The sequence below is a fragment of the Jaculus jaculus genome, chromosome 8, assembly GCF_020740685.1.
Source record: "Jaculus jaculus isolate mJacJac1 chromosome 8, mJacJac1.mat.Y.cur, whole genome shotgun sequence".
In the NCBI taxonomy this organism is placed as follows: domain Eukaryota; kingdom Metazoa; phylum Chordata; class Mammalia; order Rodentia; family Dipodidae; genus Jaculus; species Jaculus jaculus.
The window spans coordinates 52,011,522-52,026,293 of NC_059109.1; the positions used below are offsets into that span (position 1 = coordinate 52,011,522).

A 14,772-nucleotide genomic window follows, 5' to 3' on the forward strand; every position below is an offset into this window, starting at 1 on the left:
GTCCCCAAAAGACCATGTTCTTAAAGCTGGACCACTTGCCCCAGGCATTATTAGGAGGTAATACCTAGTAAAAGAAGGTCAGGTTACCTGAGGTGTGCCCTATAACCTAACCTCCTTAGCCCCTCCCCCTCTCCCTTTGCTGCCAGCCACCATGAGTTGAGCAGGCTGCTCTGCTACAAATTCCCACTATCATGCTCTGCCTCAACACATCAACACAGGTCCCAAAGCAATGGAACCAAAAAAAAAAAAAAAACCCACAAAAAATAAGGCACTGAAGCCTCTGCAACTGGGAGCCAAAATAAACCTTTCTTCCTTTAAGCTGATTTTCTCTGGAATTTTGCTACAGCAACATAAAACTTATGACTGTCATCCATAAGGCTTGGTAAAGGGACAGGTTTTAACACAGGGCAGTATACTCATTTTTGATATCATGCCCAGTGGCAGACAGTGTTACCAAAAATTCAGGGTAGAGAATGTAAATTGAAGAGGGATCTTGTTGAGCCCTCATTTTGCAGATAGGAATGCTTAGTGAACCCTAAGATGAGAAAGATTTTCTCAACATGAGAAAAGAACGCAGCAACAGAGCAATCCAGTTCTTGTCTGCTTCACCATATGTGTAATTACACGATCTTTAAATGTATTTCCCATTTTCACATTACTGTACTTGGGAAAGGAAAGTGAGCTATTAATTACACATCACCAATATCTAACATTCACCAAGCACTTTCTATGGTGACAGTTACATTATGTGCAATATTCATTTGATCCTCACCAAAACCACAGGCTCTTTGGTTGTCTCTTTTTATAAGTGAAATATCTGAATGCTAACAAGAGAAGCTTATTTGCCAAGAGTAGATAATTTTGTAACTCCAGGGTAAAGTGGGATTTGAACTCAGAAAGTTTGACATCACAGGCTCATGCAAAACCAATGACCTGATCCTATTTCTTCAACAGGAGACCTTTGGAAGTAGTTTACACTTCAAAACTCTGAGGCAACTGGCTTTATGAATTGAACCTGGACCTTCAGGATCTGCTAGAAAGTTCCATTATCCACTAAGCCATTTCTCCAGCTTAAGGAACCAGTTTTGTAATGATAAGATTTCTCCCTCTGGAACCTCAAAGAAAGCATAGATGAGGCTCCATGGTTCACTTTTGAGTGCCTTCTTTCCTCTAACATCTTATATTCTCAGGACCACCAAGAACACTTTATTGGCTACACTGCTACACTGAGAAGAATGAGCAGTGCCAGTTGAGCTAGAGACGAGTGGTATTGAATGTCAGTGCATGTGTGTGCACAGGCTCGTGCGCGCGCGCACACACACACACACACACACACACACACACACACACACTGTTGCCTTCAATCATGTTTTGATAGGAATATTACCTAGTAGCTTTGTCATCTTAGATAGCCTCTAGAAAACTTTCTGTAGTCATTGGGATAACAATACCTATCATAACAATGAAGAAATAGCTCTATTTACAAAATTAAGATTCATAATTACCCATACAAGCTATACAGGAGGTCAGGAAGAGAAGATTACAGGGGTATGAATCAACTTTAGCATATGGATACAGAAATCCATTTTGTCACACCCAAAGTCCTTGCACAAGATCCTGAGAAATGACTTGGAGTGTAAAAAGCCTGATGTGCCACCCACAACATGGGCTGAGCTAATGAAAGACTACTTACATTCATGGATGAAGCTGGCTCAAAACTGTTCAGGAACAAAATCCTCTGCTAAACAGAAAAGTCCTATGATATTCTCCCATGTGCACTGATAGACACCATCTTCAAAGGTAGTCTAGACAGTAATGCAAAGGACCTGAGCAGGTCTGGATTCAAAGACAGGTTCCGTGTACTCTTGGATAACTTAGGCAAGTTGTTTCTGAGTCTATTTTTGAGCTGTGCCAAAATGTGCTTCCCTTGCAGGGTTGTTGTAAGTAATAGAGATAATGTATGGCCACACTTCTCAGATTAGGCTGGCAAATTCCTAGGAGGGTTTGGCAGTATGCTTGGGAGTATGGGAGGCCATGGCATAAACACAGGGCATGTTCCCAGTGTTTCTGTTTCACTCGATGGCAAAACACTTACAACCTATTTTTATATTAAGCCAAATGGGGAGCTTTACTGAGTAGAAAGAAAAATCGACTGCCATTTTTAAAGCTCAAAATGGTAAAGAATTTCTAAGATAGCAGACAGATGCTTCATGGTCTCTACCTCTAATTCCTCAAAAACCAAATTCATTTTCTCTGTCTTCAGGGGACTCCCACAGAAAATTTAAGAAACTCTGTTCACATAAGAAACCTACCGTGGAGTTTGGCACATGTTCAGTAGTCAATAACTGATAAATATCACTATTCAGTATTTTTAGACTGTGATTGTATTAGTTAGCTTTCTTATTGTAGGCACAATAGTCCTGACAAAAAAATCAGCTTAAGGGAGAAAGGCTTTAACTTGGCTTTCAGTTCTGGTTCAGTCTACCACTGCACAGAAGGCATGGCAGCAGGAGTTTGAAGCAGCTGATCACATCCAGTCTACAGTGAGGAAGCACAGTGGTGAGTGCTGGGGCCCAGCCAGCGCTCTCCTTTTTAGACAGACCAGAACCCCAGCCCATGGAACAGTGTCACCCAGAGTTAAAGTGGGTTCTCCCACCTACATGAACTTAACCAACATAACCCCTCTTAACCATGTTCAGAGGCTTGCCTTCTAGGTGACTCTGGATTTTGTCAAGTTGAAAATGAATATAAACCATCACAGTGATCATCCTTCCTCACACCCACTGGTGAGATCACACGTGTGTAGCAGCAGGTCCAGCAATGAACTTCCTTGACAAAGGATACAATCCATCTAGAGTGTGTTAGACTGAAGGGTTAGGGTCAAGTTAGTGAGAAGTCTGAAATCCCATTATGTAACTATTCTAGTAATTGTTTCTGAAGCGGGGGGGAGGGGGTCTTCAGCCTGGATAGAAAAGAGCACACAAGATTCTTCCAATGTCTGGAGAGCAGAGGTGACAGCAAGAAGACAGGAGACCAACCAAGCACACATGATCAACCAAGGTGCAATAAATATTTTATTTTCAATTCTGCCATGATTTCATCACTAGCCTATTGTCTCATGATCTCAAGATGGTAGCCACAGCTTAAACTTCCTGTCCTCATAAAATTATACCCAGACAGGAATGTAAAGTAGAAACGGGTTCTCATTTTGTGAGATTTTTATCTTTTCATGTGGAAAATCCATTCTTCTCAGAAGTCCTTCAGCAGATTGGGCGTAAGTCTTGTCTACATTCTTTTCATATCACTGATAAAGGAAAATGGGAATGATATTCCTGCTTAAACTCACCACGATATTTACTCCAAGTAAAAGCTATGCCTCACAGTTACACAAGACGTAGGGTGGAAGGTGTGCTGAGGAGCTCTCACCTGTCACATTCAGGCGGCACCAACATATAAAGAGTTAGGAGAAGATAAAAAGACAGAGAGTGCAAGTTATTTAGAATGCCTTAGATGTTAGAGAAGATTAGAGGAATGCCAAGGAAGCAGCAAAAAAATAAAGTTTCAATGAAGAAAACAGGGTTATCAGAGCCAAATGTTTTGGTCTTCTGGTCAATTTAATGACTGCTAGGGTCTACTGAGTAGGTGACTGATAAAATGAGGAAGGGAAATTTTAGCAAGTAATAGAAATGGAAGTCCAAGGGAAGGGTTGTAAGAAACTGAATGAAGAAAGGGAGTGTAATAGGGAGTAGAGATAACTGTAGTTTTATTATAAAAGATAGGCAGATGGTTACTAAAAAGAAACTCAAAGTAAAAAAAATAAAGTGATTAAAAAAAAGGAAAAGCCGGGTGTGGTGGTGCATGCCTTTAATCCCAGCACTCAGGAGGCAGAGGTAGGAGGATTGCTATGAGTTTGAGGCCAAAAAAAGAAGGGAAGAAATTTGCAGTGTGTTGGTATTCTATGGATGTAGAGCCAAAATAAGCACAGAGAGTGAAAAATTAGGAAAGCAAGGAAGAAAGAGGATAAAAATGAATATATTGGAGAGATACATCCAAAACCATGGGGAGAGATGAGAGAGAGAGAGAGACAGAGACAGAGAGAGAGAGAGAGAGAGAGAGAGAGAGGGAGAGAGAGAGACATCTTTTCTTATGAAATATCATGGAGAAAAGAGTTCCAGGAATTGGGAGAAGGGGATAAGGACAGGTATGGATACAGATAAAAACTGTATTTTTTTGTCTCAGTGGGGATGAGGCAGCGTGGAAAGAAATAATATAATAATCTACAAATAAGTTCCCACCAACATCCCAACGTCCCATTGTTCCTTGTTCTGGATAAGGACCCAGAATGGAAAAGAACACTATCCTCACCTTTCTTGGGATAGTTTAACATAGGTCCTTCAGGTTCTAAGTGGAAATGGACACCAGAGTCCAAGCCAGGCAGAATCATTGTTGCAGAAGAGGCCTCTGTGCCCCAGACAGGCTCTTCCCATTGAGCAACAGGGGAAGGGCTCCTCTGCCCGGCAGTCCTTGGCGGTTCACCCAGGAGCAGCCTCTGAAGTCTGCTGTACTGGCAAATGTTCCAAGAGATGGCTTTGTTGTTGCCCGGAGGTCAGATCTCAGGAGGTTCCAATTAAAAGATATAATTTTTCTTTCCATTCCCAGACATGTTTTAGGGGAAATGCCCAATCCATATGAGTCGATACCAGCTCATCTTTCTCAGGAGAGATGCCCTCAGCCCAGTGTTCCTTATAAAACAGCCATAACTCAGACAAAATAGTCCATCAGGGACAACAAAATGAACCCCTGACAGCAGTGGAATCAAAATGCAGTTGAAACCCAATTTTTGTTGAAAATTATTCACATTTTTACATGTTGGCTTAAATGTCCTTTAGAATGGAAAGGGGCATTTATGATTATTTTTATTCCTTTGTAAAACAATAAATTAAAATGCATGACATTGTATAAGGTGATAAAATCTCAACTATGATAATTATTTAAGGTATATTTTATTAGCCAGGTGTGGTGACACAGCATGCATCTGTAACCCCAGTAATGTGTAGATGGAAGCAGGAGGATCAGGAGTTCAAGGTCATTCTTGGCTATATAATAAATTTGAGGCAAGCCAGCCAGAAGATCTGCCTCAAAAACAAAAATCACACAATTTTTTATATCATGTAGATACTTTTCCATACCCTATATCTTTCCAATAACCCTGGGAGATAAGTGATCATTGATTCTGTTTCAAAGTCAGCCAAATGAAGCCTTAGGTAATAAAATGCACCCAAAGTTTCAAAGCTTAGTATCATAGTGGGAACCTGGGCCCCAAGTGTTTTTATGTATTTCTGTGAGCCCCAGTTTCTTCATGTTTAAAAATTAGACCCACCAAATTGCCCTGAAAGCACTACACTTAATGTTCATATTCATATATTAATGCTAATTTCACTTCTGGTTAGAGAAGCTTCTCTTTTCAGATGGCAATAACCACCAGGATGGCCCAAAAGGCAACATAGTGCTGAGAAGAAGGGGCAGAGGAGTGTCCAGCACTGACACATCTCACACCCTCCAAGGCTTAGGGTCCATTGCGGAAGAGGTGGCAGAAAAAATGTAAGAGCCAAAGGAAGGGTACCACTCCTCACATACAACTGTCCAGACGGAAATTGGCCTCGATATCCAAGACCTCGCAGTGTCTAGCAATGCCCACACAAGACCCTCATGATAGGAGGAAAGGATGATGACTAGTGGAGAGAAGGAAGGGATATGAGAGAGCAGAGTTATGAAGGGGAAAGCGGGATAGGGGAAGGAAATACCATGGTTTGTTGTCTGTAAGTATAGAAGTTGTCAATTAAAACAATATATATATTAAAAAAAAAACTGGAGGGATAGTGACAGCTACCCAATAAATAAGAACTAAATAAGATAAAGCATTTAAAAATATCTTCTTATGATGAATAAAAGTTGGAGCAGTTCAAACAGAAAACTGCTGAGAAATCATAGCAAGGAGGTATATTAGTCAATATTCTTAGTTGCAAAAAACATAAACAGAGTCAGGATGGGTCAAACAGCAAAGAACACTTTTCACCAACCTATCTGAACCTTCTGAAGACTTGGTGGCAAAAGTAGAAAACCTGGCATGTACAAAGGCCAAGAGCCACAGCACTCTGAGCGGCCATGCTCCACTTAAGAACATATGCCAACGTCAGTCATATTGGGCACGAAGCCGAGGCTCTGTTCACTGACTTCTGCCCTGCTGTCCCTAGGATATACTGCTTCAGTCACCCAGGTGAACTCGGAATACTGGATGACTCGATGTACAATCTGGATGAGACTATCTGATTGTCCACTCTGAATATGTACCACTTTCCAGAGCTGAGGACAGCAAGCATTTATCTACCTCCTTCCACTTCCATAAATTCCCACAGAGAAAATTTCCCAAATATGGAAAGGAACTTCACACTCTGGGCAGCAGGCAAAATGGCAAGTGCTTGCTGCAGGGGTCCATTCAACACGTTAATCTGACTCACTTTCCTATCACTTCTCCATCTTTAACCGGTGGACTCCTCCGATTGGAATATTTTCATGTCCTGACACAGCAATCTCACTTTCAAGTGTACACTTTTGGCAATTCTCTCACTTTCTGAAAATACTCTGGATTTGATTCGTGATTCCCCAACTATTCAAATCTTACTTGCTGAGAGCTGGGTCTGGCATGTTGGTTGAACACTGTTGAATGTAACCACCTTCCAAGAACCTTCCCCGCTGACTCTAGTCTTCAGTAATATCCCAGACTCCACTGTACCCTAACCCCTTCACAGATGCAATGACTTGGTTCATTAATGAGCTGGTGGGCATAGGAATATGAAAAGAGGCCTGGGTGTCAGCCTCTTGTGTGCAAATCTAGTGTACCTCTGTGGGAAAGACTCCACTATTCTAAACTGCTACTTTTGAAATTTCATTTCATTTTTTTTAATTAGTTATCTATTCAGCAAATACATGCAGTTTGGTACCATTGTTAGGCTCGTCCATGACCTACCCTCTCCCTATTGGCCCCTCCTTGTTGAGGTATATGGGTCATGCCTTGTGGTAAACTGCTACTTTTAAAAATGTATAGTAGGTGAGACCCTTGGTTTTCACTTGGGTTGATGGGGAAGCTATTAATGAATTTAAGTTTCCACACCCTTGAACCTTCTGGAGAAAGAATTTGTAAAGGATTTGTTGTTGTTGTTTTGTTTCATTTTGTTGTGGTGGTGGTTTTGTTTTCAGCTCACCAAGCTGTTCTGACAATAAGCCAGGTTTAGGTACTTGTAACCTTGAAGAGATATTGTCCCTTTTAGTGTTAGTGCATATCAGTTAAGGACTCTGTGGGGCCTGCAAACATAACTCTGCTTCTGGCATAAATACCTAGCTGTAAACTGACGTGGCATCTCTGTCAGCTTGCTGATTTTGAAAACGGGAAGGATTAATGAACCCACATTTATAGGGTCTGTGCAAGGATTATATGTGATAAGTCATGTCATTCTCTGCCCAGAGCTTGACCCAGGAACAACACTCAGTAGTTCTAGGTGGGTTATGATGAGGCCATAGCGAGGGAGCTAATGCATCTTGCTGCTGAGCCTGTGTTGGGGGAGGCTCCAGGAAAGCTGGTGGAAATATGACTCTTTTTTTCTGTTTTTGTACTTGATTTAACTGTATAAAAATATAACTGATGAACTTAAAATGTTCAGGATGTTGGCGTTTTTCCCCCCCTTTTTTGGCTGCAACTTAATGTGCTCCCAATGAGGAGCATCTCAGCAGCCCTTACCAATAACTGGCTCACCACTATGTCCTGGCTCAGGTCTGAATATGGTCCATGGTAAGCTGTTTTGCCTTAGTGACTCAGCATAGTAGGCCCTTTTAAATTTCTCTCTCATTCCCCAGCCAAGAAACTCTCCCACCTCTCTCCACCGTATGCTACTGAGATCACATTTTGTATCATCTACTGGGAGATAACACAGTTAAATTGATGCTGGGAACCTTATAAGGGTATAAACACTTCTTTGCAGAATGGACGTCATAATAGCAAAATCAAGGGCTACTGCCAATAATAGATTTCTCTGGGTCTCTTTTTTCCTTTGCACATTCTGCAGGGCTCTTTGAGTGGGGCTGAAATGACATGGGATCCCCAAAATAGTCTAGGCAGTCAGACTGAAGGTGTCTCAAGCAGGCTGGCAAACCAAATACAGCCTATAACTCCTCATCCCAAACTTCTCTTGGGCCTTTGTCATGATTCTTATTTGAAGAAACAGAAAGATGGCTTTGGTGTGTCACACAGCTCTGGTTCTTTTGCCTCATGCCATCAGAATTTATCAATTCTAGAGCTCCTATTCCTTGTCTGTGCAATGAACAAGATTATAAAGATGAAGTGAGACTTTTTTAAACCTACCTGATGCACAATAGGTGCTCAGAAGGCATTGGATCCTTGGAATTCTTTCCTAAAATAGCCCTGAGTTAGCAGAACCATTCTATTCCAAATGCACATCTTCCACAAAGGGGTGCATATAGATTTTCCAACCAGGAAAAACAAATTCACTTCTCCAAGATATGTTTGAACTGTTCTGTGTGTAATGGTCAAACAATGCATTCACTTCTGTGTCACTCTGACTGCAGTGCTGTTCTGTAACTTCCTTCTGTCCTTGAACATATTATTCTGCTTCCAAACATAACCTAGACTTGCTATGTGTCAAGTACTCAATCTCACAGTAAGCCCTATACAGTAAAAATGACTATCTTACTTCATGTAAAAGAGAACCAAAGGGTAGGGAAAGTCTAAAGCATGCCCAAGGCTACGTATGGAATTAAGAGTGAAGCTTGGGTTAGAATATAGTTCTGCCTGACCCTTCAATCCATGATGATGATGATGATGATGATAATAATAATAATAATAATAATAATAATAATTTCTATAGCTTCCTAAATCACTTTAGCCTAGCCATCAACAAACAAGGAATAACTCTGCCTGAGTCCTAGGTATTTCTACAAAGGAGCATATTGAAATCATGGACTGGAAGGTTTATATTTTAAAAATTTTAACCTTAACAGTTGAATTTATTATTCCAAGGGATTAAATGGCTTCATTTGTGCCCTACAAAATATTCCCTGTCCCCAGATAAAATCAAAACCATCAGACATATGGTTCTTATCGGCACTGAGCAATATGAGATAGAGAACAAGGTGGCTTTCTCAGCTCCACAACTGTATGCTAAGTAGGGTAGAGTACACACTAAATCTGTATTTATACTTGGAAAACCACACTGTGCTTAAATTAGCACTTGAAAAATAAAAGTTTCCCGAAGATAGGGTGCCCTTCTGAACAGCATTTCTATCACTATAGACAACAGTGCTTTGAAAGCAATAACAAGATGCCTTTAATTCATCTTAAATCCTTACCCACCCCTCACCAAGCATACCTCCCAGACCCACAGCCCCTGACAAGCAGTATTCCTCTCAAATTAAAGCTCTTTTCCAACAATTGTAACATAAACAACATAGGAATAATAAAACTGTCAAAGACATTTTCCAAAATCTCCTGATATACTTGATGGTCACACATTTGTCACAGAGGGGCTGAGAGGCATTTAATTAATCAAAGATGCCCAAAGCATAATCAGATTGGCAAAGGAATCAATTTGTACAAATCTCGAAGGTGCAGGAATAACATTCAAGCTTTATCCTGGGTTTTGCCTTAGGTTAGTAGGTAACTTCTCCTACTGCCTGGTGACCCCATCCTCTACCTGACCACCTGCTTGGTCTTTACATAGAGAGGCAGTTACTTTGCCCTTTTTTTTAACACATACACTCATGCATCACGCACACACACACACACACACACACACACACACACACACACACAGAGTACTGATTCCCATGGAAACCAAACAAGGGTGAAAATTCAAAAGGCAGTGTAGAAACTACTGGGGAGCTTGCCAAGGCTGTCCCCTGATTCTTCTCAAATTTGCAACTCCAAAACCCTCCTCATGTTTCTGTAGGTCTGTGAGAATTCCATATTATTTGACTTACAGAGGAAGGGTGAATTCTTTAAATTGAGACAAAACAACCAAATACTTGAGCAGTGCAATGAATAAGAGAGAGGTTAATTGAGGCAATGGTGCTACCAATGGACCGAAAGTGCTTCTGACTTTGGATCAAGTATCATCTTTGCTCAGTAAAACCATAGTGTGGGGAGCAAGAAAAGGACAGATTTAGGAAAAATGTGGCTACTAAGTACTTTCTACACTTTCTGAATAAAGATATTGAGGTGCAGCCTCAGAAGGGAAAACTGTGAAGCCTTACAGAGTCAGAGCTCTAGGTGCCAATGGGAAAATGTCAATGATACACTATTACAGAAAAGAAAAGGAAAAAAATTAAGTTACTTTTTTTTTTTTTTTTTTTTGAGGTAGGGTCTCACTCTAGCCCTGGCTGACCTGGAATTCACTATGTATTCTCAGATTGGCCTTGAACTTTTGGCAATCCTCCTACTTCTGCCTCGCAAGTGTTGGGATTAAAGGTGTGTGCCACCACTCCCGGCACTAAGCTACATTTTTGCCTTACTCCACCCACGTAAAAATAATTGCTTTTAGAAAAATCATGCTTGGCGCCACATGTTCTCCCTCATATGTTGATCCTAGCTACAGAAAACTCAGTAGCAGAGGCCAGTAACTTAAAAAGGAGATATAAAGGGAAGAGAAAGGAAGGGAGGAGGGTACTTAATAGGTTGGTATTATATGTATGTAAGTAGAATGATTGAGATGGGGAGGGGATATGATGGAGAATGGAATTTCAAAGGGGAAAGTGGGGGGAGGGAGGGTATTACCATGGGATACTTTTTATAATCATGGAAAATGTTATTAAAAATTGAGGGAAAAAAATAAAAATTGAGGGAAAAAATTTTAAAAACAAAAATATGGCTTATGCATCTGAACTTGTTGATATGTCTTTAATGTTTTCTGGAACTCTCAATCTGATTTAATTGCAGTAGTTTTAAGTGGACAAGTCATGGTGACTTCATCTTGGCAGTTAGGATTTGAATCTACCCTCAGACCTCATGAGGAAACCTACCAGCCTACAATCAATTCTGTAAGCAAGATGGTAATAAAAATTGTTGGATCTTAAATATAAAAAAAGAAAAATCATGCTTGGGCTTATATTTACATACAAATATAAAACAATTTATGTAATAATATGAACAAAATAGCTTCCAGTGGGTATTTCTGTGGGGTAGATTATAGAAAATACACTCATTTCTATATATTCTTTAATAATAAAATTTATTATATTTATAATAATAATAAATATTAGATCTAAGCAAAAATATATTTTTCTGCTCTCTAAAGTGCCTTGAGATTTGGAGGTTCTTGTTACAGCATTTACAATGGCCCTGGAGTTTTTAATCTCTCTGTATAAATAGGTATATCTAGAAACCCAGACACACTACATTCTAGCCACATTTCTTCTATTTTTGAAAAACCAAAAATCCCACAGTGACTTATGTTCACCATTTCTGGTCCAGTAGTGCTCTGGTCCAGAGCGGGTGGGTGGCAGGGCTCCAGATTCTGATGGATGACAAGATGTCAGTGGCCAAAATGTTAAAGACCTTTCCTTCTTCTTTTGTGGGTTTTTTTTTTTTAACTCTTCTATTCTGGCAAAACACATCTTCTATGTTGTACTGATGGGTCATCTGTCACCAGTCTGTGACTTTGCCAAGGACCAGATCTGCAGCCCAGTGTGCACTCCAGGCCCTCATTGACAGGGAATAACATCTGGGGCATAGGAAATATTTTGACTGGTAAAGAACATGGAGGAATATTTGTTCTTAGGGTTCCCTCTGTTCACTTTCTTGGCAAGACTTCTGACTCAAAAATGGGAGAGCCGCACTTTGAATAGCCAAGAAATAATCATGGATTTGAAATGAGACAAATTAGCCACCTAAGCACTCAAATTTTGTTTGTATATCTCCAGAAAACAATGGGGCCACTTCTGTCCAGTGCCATCACTACTTGGAAGCTGCCTGTTCTACAAGACCTGGCATAGCCTCTCTCTCCCCATTTCCTACATGTGAAACTCTAGACCTACTAAGGCTAGATTAACCTGAGAACTTGTACTTGCAATTGATATTTGACAGTTCAATTTTTCAGGACGTCACTAACAAGCATAAAACTTGGCATTGTGGACACATAGTGTATACCAGCGTGCAAGAGGGCAGCTTTCAAGAAGGATAAACACAGAGCAGCTGTCTAGTATAAGAGAGCAGTGTGCTATAGTAGGGCACCAGACACCAGTAAAGACATCTGCCTCACTCTACCTTCACTCTTGAGTTCAGCATATTTCTGTATTCCTAAAATAAAATCTCCATCTTACCTACCATAGACTGAGTGTGTTTTTCTTAGCAGAAATACAAGAACCTTAGCTAGGGCAGCCTGCAACAAAATTGTGTACCAAGGTAAAAGCCTTCAGAGTCTAAACACTTGACCAAGTATCTCTTTTAATCAAGCCAGTTTGAAAATAGATTTCAATTCCTCAGCCTTACTCCAGGGGCATCTTGCCTGTAGAGTGCCCTGGCATTGCCTGAGGATAAAAGAAAAAGCACAGCTCCCTCCCCAGCAAGATTCCACCTTCTTGTGGGGCCTACAGACTGGGCTGACAGCAAGAAAAATGAAAAGAAAAAAAAAAAAGAAAATAGATTTCAAAATCAGTATCAGTATCTGAGCCATCACCGTGTTCATCATCATGATCATGACTTAATCCCTGCAGTTATCAGATCTTTCTGCTGTCAGGCCTATGGCAAGAGCAGCACCTACACTGCTCTATTAATTTCCTCAACCACCAGTGAGGTAGGTTCTAATAGCACCCCCATTTTATAGCTGACAAATCTGAAATCCAGCCATATAGATCAATTCTCTGAAAGCTTCAGGGTAAGTACTGATGAGAGCATGTAGAAATTAGGTCCCTGTGGCTTACACCATGACCTGCCTCATGTCTTTTACTGAAACCTCTCATCATAAGCTCAACTAATTATGATGGCCAAGGACTGCTGTGACATCTGGTTGATGTTACAAAACTCACTTTTGTCCTTTAACATCTGAGATTGGCTACCACAGTTACAAGTCAAAAGGTATTCTACTGGAAAACAATCTTAGCTGTTAAGAGTAATTCCATTCCTGTTGGCATTATTTTTAAGCTAAGGAAAAGATGAAATTTGACTGAGAGGTCCCAAGACTTTATTTTTTTAATTAAAAAACTGAAAACAGCTGGGTGTGGTGGTGCACACCTTTAATCCCAGCACTCAGGAGGCAGAGGTAGGAGGATTGCAATGAGTTTGAGGCCATTCTGAGTCTACAGAGTGAATTCTAGGTCAGCCTGTGCTAGAGTGAGACCCTACCTCAAAAACAATTTAAGAAAATACTGAAAACATCACAGTGAGAAAGACCTTATCTTTTGCTTTTGGGTCTGTTGAACAGTGTGAAGCCTAGGGCTGTGGTAGCCTGTGAAGACCATAATTATAAGAGTCTTGAGATGAAACCTTCTAAAGACAACAAGATGGAGGAGAGCTGCTGACTTTAAACCTTTGGATTAGCTACCCCATGCCCCCATCTTTTCTTACTTAAGACAAATTTTGTACCCTTTAACTGCATTTATTTTGAGTCTCCCACAAATGATGGGTGAAATTTCACATGTGAGTTTCTCAGTAAGTAAAGGAAAAGTTGTCTATGAGTTTAGGATCAAGCTGTTTTACTCTTGATTAGAAGAGCAGGGTAGCTTGAAGCCTTGAACACTATGTGAAAGGGTATGGGCAAATGGTCAGCAAGATGGCCAATGCCCCTGCAGCCTCTCCAGCAGCTCTCAACACAAAGCATCAGTCACACCTCAGTTGTCTACAGCTGGGGAGGGAAAGTGATGGTGTTTCCATGGTGACTCAGCTCTTCCCCTCAAAAACTCCAGGAAACCTCAAGTGTGTCCTTGTAGACGACTTTCCCTCTCTCAGGGTTGTGTTTATATAGGGCTGTGCTTGGAAACACTTATTCTTCCTTTACGCTTGACTTACCCCAGTGTCTCCCACCTCCTTGACTCTCACCGTGACGGGGCCCGGTGTTATTCCAAGCCTCCCCCTCTGCCTCCCACATGCTTCCAGGCCTTGGAAGCAGCCACTAAGGTGAAGTGACCTCCCTCCTAGTATTTTTACCACTCATTGATTGGTGACTAAAATGGTCTCATGTAAAAATATAACTCTCCAGGCTGGGAGGGGTTAGACAAAGGTCTCACCATAGCAAGCAGCTAAGAGAGAGAAGTAAACCAAGTTTGCATTTCAGCTCAGACTCCATGAGCTACATGACCTTAGAGTTTCCTTGATACTTAGTTTTATTGTTTAAAGGATGGAAATAATGCCACTTGCCCTGCTTATTTCATTAGGTACAGGATAGATTCCACAAAGAAACACATACCCAGCCACAGACACTGTGACGTCCAAAGGACTAGCCTCAGGGAAGCTAGGACTAAAAATGAAATATTCACTTAACTGACAGAAAAAGTCTAAGAACAAAGATATCCTAAGACACCCCAAACTGTCTGATTGTGAAGCTAAAAGGAACCCAGAAAAACAGAGGGGAGCAGAAGAGACATCTGGAGGGTAAAATTTCTTCTTTGAGGCCTGATTATAGGCCTAGGGCTTCACGTACTGCATTAGCCCTCCTCCCAGCCCCCAGCCTTTTGAGGAGGGCATTTTCATCTCCATTCTATAAAGAGGGG

General features: G+C 40.9%; 1 non-coding gene across 1 annotated transcript; it reads left to right on the forward strand.

The window, feature by feature from the left end:
• Positions 1-12,541: 12,541 nt before the first annotated feature.
• On the forward strand, positions 12,542-12,674 carry LOC123463242. The gene has a single exon (XR_006638830.1). It is a non-coding gene; the product is annotated as a small nucleolar RNA SNORA49 (small nucleolar RNA).
• The last annotated feature ends 2,098 nt before the right edge of the window (positions 12,675-14,772 follow it).